The following is a 9,740-nucleotide window of genomic DNA, read 5'->3' on the forward strand; positions in this document are numbered from 1 at the left end:
AATGGGTAGGTGTAAACCACTTGCACCGACCAGTGATCCATAACTGGTTCAACAAAGGCCATGGTTTGTGCTATCCTGCCTGTGGGAAGCGCAAATAAAAGATCCCTTGCTGCCAATCGGAAGAGTAGCCCATGTAGTGGCGACAGCGGGTTTCCTCTCAAAATCTGTGTGGTCCTTAACCATATGTCTGACGCCATATAACCGTAAATAAAATGTGTTGAGTGCGTCGTTAAATAAAACACTTCTTTCTTGTAACAACAATTTATTGGCAACACAAAGACATTCCTGTCTGTAAATACACATCCAGTTTGCCAAGGTGGAAATCCGTTGAATGTTTTGGTGAATTCCAGGTTTTAGAGCTACCCAGAAATCTGTTACTGTTCTGTTAGAGAAATCTCTCAACAGCCAACTAAAGTAGTGTCGAAAATAGAATAAAAATGATTTTCGTCAATTATTTCTTTTATATTAAACTAACAAGTAAATATTTTGTAAATATTTATTTAATAATACTCTACCTAATTTACAATTTACTTGTTTTGGCTCTCATTGATGTACAAGGTGGTGTTTACTTTTGAAATTAAAATAAAGATGTCAGTAAACAGGTAATTTGTGACCTTTATTGGAACAGACTACAACACATTTTGATGATATGTGTCAATTTCATTTACCCATAAACAAACTTTTAATTTAAAACTCCAAGTTAACTGATTATTTTGAATTGCAGCATAAATTATTAATTATGACCAGCATATTTAGTGAATATAAATTCAACAGTAGTACATTAGAAAGTTACACAATCGTGCAACAACTTAAAGGTGTTATATCATAGTTATATGTGAGCATCTGTTTGTGATAAAGATTCTCCAATAAAAATGTATTTTATACTAGTAAATAAAATTATTTCCTATAATCATTGATGGGCATATAGTTAAAGGTGTAGTTTTTAAATGTTAAAGCAAAATGTAATAAAAACATGATTTGCAATACATGTAGCTGTCATTATGCAACTTTGAGATAGCACCTTTAATACCGGAAAATAGATCACAAACTAAAAATGGTTCTTGACTGTTTTGCTTAAAAGTTACTTATATATGTCTACAAATATTTTGCTTTGGAGAGGAATAGGGGTAAACTGTCATCAGAAACAGTCCCTCATATATTGTAACAGCAATGAAATTGACACATTGATCAAAATTTATTATAGTCTGTTCCAATAAAGTGCACAAATCACCTGTTTACTGCATTTTTATTTTAATTTCAAGAGTAAACACCACCTTGTACATCAATGAAAGCCAAAACAAGTAAATGCTAAATTAGGTAGACTATAATTAAATAGATATTTACATAATATTTACTTGTCTGTTTAATATGTAAGAAATAATCAACGAAAATCATTTTTATTCTATTTCCGACAGTACTATAGTCTTCAAGATCAGACTTAAAGTTAAAGTGTTATGTTGCTTAATGACACCACTAGAGCACATTAATTAATTAATTAATTAATTAATCATGGACTACTGGATGTTGGAAATTTGATAATTCTGACATGTAGTCTACATAGAAAACCTGCTACATTTTTCCATTAGCAGCAAGAGATCTTTTATATGCACTTTCCTACAGACAGGACAGTACATACCATGGCCGTTGATATTTATGAAAATCCAATGAGTCAGCTGAGGGGGTTCGATCCAGTGACTCACACCCCTCGGACGGGCACTCTACTGACTGAGCTATATCCCAGCCCGTTTCAGTCTTTAAAACGTTTTCCTCATTTAGTTCTTCCAGTGTCATTGTCTTGTTGGCGTATGTAACTTCATTCATAGCCTCAGAGTACTGATTGCCAGTGGTTTGATTTATAACCTCAATTGTAATCATTTAATTTAATTGTAAACTTCACTTGTAGTGTTCGTTGCCAGTGGTTTCATTTGTAACTTCACTTGCAGTGTTTGTTGCCAGTGGTTTCATTTGTAACTTCACTTGCAGTGTCCATTACCAGTGGTTTCATTTGTAACTTCACTTGCAGTGTCCATTACCAGTGGTTTCATTTGTAACTTCACTTGCAGTGTCCATTACCAGTGGTTTCATTTGTAACTTCACTTGCAGTGTCCATTACCAGTGGTTTCATTTGTAACTTCACTTGTAGTGTCCATTACCAGTGGTTTCATTTGTAACTTGTAGTGTCCATTTCCATTGGTTTCATTTGTAACTTTACTTGTAGTGTTCATTACCAGTGGTTTCATTTGTAACTTCACTTGTAGTTTCTATTACCAATGGTTTCATTTGTAACTTCACTTGTAGTGTTTATTACCAATGGTTTCATTTATAACATGAGTTATAATTTTCTCAGTGATTTCATTTATAATTTAATTTAGAGTATTTCTACTGACCTCTTTACTTGAGAAGCTAAATGTGCACTGGTTAGTTATTCATGTGACCTGGAATGACTGGTTAGTTATTCATGTGACCTGGAAGATGTAAAAACGGGCATCTGAACTGAACAGTTTGTTTGTGTGAACTATCATACCCTGTGCTATGTGTATAGTCCTATCTTACGTGAGGATGGCTTTTGAGTTTATATTTTTGCCAACTGTATTTTGTTCCATTATATAATTCGCCTTGATCTCATATGCGCAAATATTGCACTGATTATTCATGCCAGTAGCATGCTTTCATAATACAGTATGTATATAATTCACAGTCAAGTATTTGATAACCTATGTATCCTATATAAGTTGTACAAAGTATTAACTGTAACTTGTGTCTGATTGGAGTTGTGTTTATAGTAGCATGTTTAGGAGGCCCACTGAGATATATCCTGGTATTTAGTGCATATATGTACATACATATAATATATATATGTATATATTATTACATATGTTTTTTATAATATCTAATTCAAATGTTATTTTTTGTATTACAAATATTATTGTTTTTACTATGTAATATGACATAATGTCAACTTGTATGTCTATACACGTACTCTACTATCCTCATTAACTGACATGCACTGTTTCACATGGCAAATCTTTCTCATTTTTGAGAAATAATGTAATTTTCAGATTAATTATTGAGTGAATAATTAAGTAAATCTTCATCTTGCTGAGTAATACAAGGGCAGTTGAAATTATTTGGTAAAATTAACATCTAATCATGGTTTCTCCACCTTAATCTTTGCATAGGCTTTAAAGGATGCGAGTATTTTCAGGTTTAGGGGTGATAAAAGGGTAGTTTATGTTGAAGTAAACAAACCGTTCAACAGTTATGTAGTGTAAAATATGGCTTACCCTTACCCCACCCAGCATATATCATTTTCGAATGACCATTAAGACCAATACCCCTCTAAAGGTACACACACACACACACACAAGCATGCATGCACACGCACACACACACTCGCACACACACACACACACACACACACACGAGCATGCATGCACGCACACACACACTCGCACACACAATCTCATTTCCCTGTGACCACAACGTAAATTGAACAAATACACTGTACTAAATTTACGAAAAGCATCTGTAGTAGAACAAATTGACCCTGGCAGACTGCATTTAATTGATTAAAACTGAAATATTTCTTTGAAAAATTATTATTATTTTTAAATTCACCATTTTTAATACATAATCATGTAACATATTTTATATGAACACATATACACCCCAAAAACCCTGAAAAAACTAAACAACCCAACAATAACAACAACAACAAACAAACAATGCAGCAACATGGTTTTGAAAATATTTACTAACTCCTAACAAATGTATCCTTTCTTGATCGATTATCTTTTGTACTGCATCTTAAGACACTCTTCTGATATACACGTTGAACAGTCCATTGCTAAAATACAGTCATCATGTTTTGCATAGACCTTAAATTTAAATGCTTGAGCATTATTAATATTACTTTTTCATCTTTCTGGATGAAGGGGAGTTGACCATAAAGGAAACTAGTGAAAGTTAATAATGGGTGTTGTACCTCAAAATGTAAAAACTATTTAGCAGAATTCATGTCTTCAACTTCACAATAAATGAGTTTCCCTTTTATTAAAATTGCTTTTTACTTGCAGAAAAATGGGTTACCTTTTACTTAAATAAGAAAAAAAAGTGTTAACTTTCTACTCTGATAACTAAAAATAGGTTAGCTTTTTCTTACATCATTAAAAATGATTTTGCTTTTTACTTAATCAGTCAAAATGGGTTTACCATTTACTCAGATCAATTAAAACGGATTTGCTTTTTACTCCGATAAAAAAAAAGTTAGCATTTTACTCTAATGCGTAAAAGTAGCTGTACCTTTTTCTCAGATCAGTAAAATGGGTTTACCATTTACTTACGTTAGTAACATGGGTTTAACCCATTATGTTGGTTTTACTGATGTAAATATTTATGGGTCTGACCCATTGTGTTGGTTTTACTGAGGTAAATATAAAATGGGTTTTTTTTTTTTGCAGATTAGTCAAAAATGGTTTTGCCATTAATTCAGATCAGTATTCCTTCTATTGACGCAGCAGAAGTTATGTTTTACAGGGTTTTAACAGTCGGGTACTTAAAACAACGTTCAAAATGTTTTATGGTAGGCAGTGCCTACTTCCTGGTAGAAATCACTAGTAACATTTTCTCTGCCTGTAATGTTAACTACAGAATATCTACATATGTGTACTAATTGAACTACCTTGACCTTTACTGTTACCATAGTAAACCACTGTTCTTGACTCGGTCTGTCTCTTTCATTAATAGCATTTTATAAAATAATGTGATGTCTCAAATTGATTCTTAATATTTTTCATAATATTTTTTATTTTAACTGATACTGGCTTATTTATTCTGAGGACTACTGTTCACATTTTATTTAATTTATCTTCTTTTTTTGTTTTTTCATTATTCTTTTTGTTTGTTTGTCAAGATCAGTTGACAAAACATTTAACTAACCTGATGAAATAAATGCATGAATTTAACCCCTAGCACCCCCCCCCCCCCCCCCCCCCCCCCCCCCCCCCCCCCCCCCCCAAAAAAAAAAAAAGAAAGAAAGAAGAAAAAACCTTGAGCAAAACATAATTTTATTTTATTTACATTATATTTTCATAACATCAGGTCATAGGATTTCAAATTTTATGGGAAACACTTTTTCGGTTCTATGTCTTGTGATCATGAGAACCCATCGAAAACTGTTTTTAAAAAATAATTATATATATATTATTATTTTCGTTGAATAGTTGATATAATAATCATGGAAAATAAAAAATTTGTTCCGTGATTTTACCAATATGGTACCAGAAACAATTATTTCCGTGCAATCCAAGGCCTGTAATATTAAAGCACTCACTAAATATAAACCATATTAAATTTTTAATAAATTATTGTCCATTGATTTAGCCATAAAATGTTCAACATTACTTCACAAGTTCTGTCATCTTTTTTATTAAAAGTTCAAAGTTTTAATGGCTTGCATGTACACAGTAGCTGTCTGACGATGAGTTAAATTTGTTTTAGAAACAACTGAAAGTAGATCATTGGTTCTGTGCCTAAATCTGTGTATGATTAACTAATGAATGGGAAAAGTGATGTCATAACTATACTGAACAGTGTTAAAAACTCACCATTGGTACAACCCACATGTAGGTTATCTCGAACATTAACACAATGTTTTTATTGTTTTTTTTCAGTCCCCTATCAATCTAACTGGAGGGGTCTATAGATTTTATCTGTATGTCTGCACCACATTGTTTTTCGGACTTCTTTTTTTTTGAAATTCTTCAAGATGAGTAGCTGAAATGTTGTATATAGCCTCATCATGCACAGTTACAGATCAAGTGTGACTTCCATTGCAATTTACCCATTTAGAGTTATGGTCCTTGAACTTAGGAGATATGAAAATTTGTTGGGCCTGGTCGTGAACATGTGTTGCTTTAACAGTACTCTCAGAATGCTTGTTAAACAGGATAAAGTGTTTCTTTAAACACTGATTTTATTACTCCAATGTTACACTATGATGCTGATGATAAAATATCTTAAATGTTGTATGTTTTGGCTGTACAAAATTAATGCCAAAAGGGACAAATTCACTGGTTTGTTTTCAATGCTGTTCAGTATATCTTTTTTTAGACTGAGCAATATTTCTTACTCCGAAAGAGCTATTGACCGTTATAAATAGTGAGCATTAGTGTTTTCATAGTGTCCTTCATGTTGTCACACCTGTCTGAAGCTATACACTCTTTTTAACTATCAGTTTAGTAATAATCTTGTGTGATGAACTACTTTATTTTCTCAAAGAATGTAAAATAATGTAAATTGTGACTTAAACAAGGACGCTGTTTTTATTCTGTGGTAGAATACTCTCACTGTGTGAACCCCTGTCACTGACTTATTACTACTTACATATCATTTTGTAACCGTCCATCAGATTATCTTCTTACTGTCATGTATGTCATTTACGGAGAGAGGTTTGACTTTGGTGGGGTGGGGGTGGGGGGGGGGGGGGGGGGGGGGGACAGGGCAAGGCAGTACCCCTAGACTTAAAATCCTTAAAATATAGTTGATATTTGCTTAAAAGAATTTTTAAAAACCAACAAAAAATATTGTTGGACCCAGAAACATTTAAAATATACCAAAAAAGAGTTTGTTTTAAAGCTTGTTTTGTTTAAAGACACCACTAGAGCACATTGATTAATTAATCATTGGCTATTGGATGTAAAATTTTGATAATTCTAACTCGTAGTCAACAGGAAATCTGCTACATTTTACCTAACGCAGCAAGGGATCTTTTATGTGCACTTTCCCCACAGACAGGATAGCACATACCACGACCTTTGATATACCGGTCGTGCACTGGTTGGAATGAGAAATAGCCCAATAGGCCTACTGATGGGGATCGATCCCAGACCGACCGCACATCAAGCGCACGTTTTCCCATTGGGCTATACCAGGACTTGAAACAGCAGCCTGCGAAAAGCAGTCCCATTTTTTAGACCTAGCAGGTGAAATTATTTTTCAAGAGACCGATGTATGTACCATTATCTTATCTGTTATCTAGCTGGTGATTTTGATTATATTTTAATTCAGTAATGCTTTACCATAACTTACATCTCAGAGGTCCTCATTTTACTCTCACTAGGGACAGGACGTAGCCCAGTGGTAAAGCGCTCGCTTGATTCCAGCCACTGCACCACGACTGGTATATGAAAGGCTGTGGTATGTGCTATCCTGTCTGTGGGATGGTGCATATAAAAGATCCCTTGCTACTAATGGAAAAATGTAGCGGGTTTCCTAAGACTATATGTCAAAATTAACAAATGTTTGACTCTAGTAGCCGATGATTAATAAATCAGTGTGCTCTAGTGGTGTCGTTAAAGAAAACAAACTTACTCTCACTATTCCAAAGCCTCCTCTCACCCTGTGCTGTCTATTTCCAGCAGGCCTTATTATTATTATTTCAGCAGGACAAATTTATTTTATTTCCTATTTCAAGCTCAGCATACACGCTTCAAGTAACAGACTCCCAACATCAAGCCCACCACCTGACTTACACTACAAGCACGTTCTGTGTTGTCAGTTTGGTAGGCATCTTTTGTTAATTTAGTGAATCATGTCCATTGTGAAATTTATACAATTATTCTCCATGTCTTGTTTTGTTTGCTGCTTATTTCCAGTTTTGTTTAGATTTCTCGAATCTGTCATGAACTCTTGGATTGTTAGATCTAATCATGAATGGCTTCAAATATCGTGTTATTGTATAGACCACGAAGCATGTTATTACAGTGTGTATACATATGTATATATGTAGATAAAATATGTTTACTTAAACATTTCTGTGTGTATTAGTCTTAGTGTAAAGTCTCGGATAACCTAGACTCTTGTTCAAATAAAACAAATATCTCACCAACTGTCCATATGGAGAAAATACTATACGAGTTGATGTTAGATAACATTTAGCTTACAACGAGTTGTTATAAAACTTACCGAACATGCAACAGTGAGTTAAATAGGTTTTTAAACAACGAGTTGTAAGATAAGTGGTATCTTAATGAACATGAGTGTAGTATTATATTTCTTACACTTTCTCAACAACCAAGTTTAAAACAAATTTAAATGTCTTTTCTAACTAAAACTTATTAACGACACTTGTACAAAGTAATCAATTTAAGATTAACTTATACGTCTGAAGGCTATGAATTTCTATCGTGCCCATTTGGTTGGATGGTATGGCTGTAAGGACTGGGTCACCATCTAAGAGCAGCCAGTCATGTCTTTAAATCAGTAATACACGTGCGTGTGTATGTGTGGTATTAGTATGTCACTGTTATCATAAATAATGAAAGGTATTCTTACCAAAGAAAAATACTTAATCCTACACATTGAGATCAGGTCTTCATATTGCACGAACCTGCCTCGGTGGCGTCATGGTTAGGCCATCGGTCTACAGGCTGGTAGGTACTGGGTTTGGATCCCAGTCGAGGCATGGGATTTTTAATCCAGATACCGACTCCAAACCCTGAGTGAGTGCTCTGCAAGGCTCAATGGGTAGGGGTAAACCACTTGCACCAACCAGTGATCCATAACTGGTTCAACAAAGGCCATGGTTTGTGCTATCCTGCCTGTGGGAAGCGCAAATAAAATATCCCTTGCTGCTAATCGGAAAGAGTAGCCCATGTAGTGGCAACAGTGGGTTTCCTCTCAAAATCTGTGTAGTCCTTAACCATATGTCTGACGCCATATAACCGTAAATAAAATGTGTTGAGTGCGTTGTTAAATAAAATATTTCTTCTTCTTTTTTTTTCATTCCAGGAAGCGATCTTAGCGCTAAGATCACTTTAAGCACATAAAGTAGTTATGCACTTAAGGTGATCTTAGTGCTAAGATCGCTTTGTAGAACAGATCTGAAGCATGTTCAGAAGACCTGTTGAAAGTGGTTGCTTTGTGGAGGTGTTTGCAGTGTAGTTAGCTCTCGCATTTACCATGTTACTTTATTTTTAAACATGGGTTGGCATATATGATACTACAGGCTGGTATTCAGATTATAAATTTCACTTCAAGTTTGTTTTTTGTTTAATGACACCACTAGAGCACATTGATTTATTAATCATTGGCTATTGGATGTCACACATTTGGTCATTCCGACACTTGGTCATCAGAAGATCCCTGCTACATTTTTCCATCAGGTCAGGTCATAGGTCTTTACATGCACATTCGGAGCAAGCTGTTGTAGCACACACCTGTTCTGGGCACAAGAGCCGGCCTCGGCCAGCTCCGTCCAGGACAGGAAAGGTGGGGGAGGAGGGACCGCCTGCACTGGCAGGTGCAAGGGAGCACCAGCAGCCCGACCGTGGTCGGTAGCAGGCTGAGGTGGGGGTGATGGTGCTATTGAATTTGGAATGGAGCAAAGTATTATACCAAAGAGAAAAGGTGCGCAATTTGGGTTGAGGAAATTGGGCGCAATTTTGAACGGTCGGCCAAAAAGAAAGTTCCAGAGCTAATATAGGTTTTGACATTAGTGAATTTCCATCAGCGGCAAGGGATCTTTTATATTATCTTTCCAACAGACAGACAAAATAATACCATGGTCTTTGACATACCAGTTGTTGTACATTGGTTGAAATGGGGAAAAACATATCGGACAATGGTTCCACTGAAGGAGTGTGATCCTAGCACCTGAGGCAGGCACTCCACATACTGAGCTCGATCCCACCCCTGAATCTGTCGCTCGAATATTCACAAATAATATCTAGTCTCCTACC

The sequence above is a fragment of the Gigantopelta aegis genome, chromosome 2, assembly GCF_016097555.1.
Source record: "Gigantopelta aegis isolate Gae_Host chromosome 2, Gae_host_genome, whole genome shotgun sequence".
Classification (NCBI taxonomy): domain Eukaryota; kingdom Metazoa; phylum Mollusca; class Gastropoda; order Neomphalida; family Peltospiridae; genus Gigantopelta; species Gigantopelta aegis.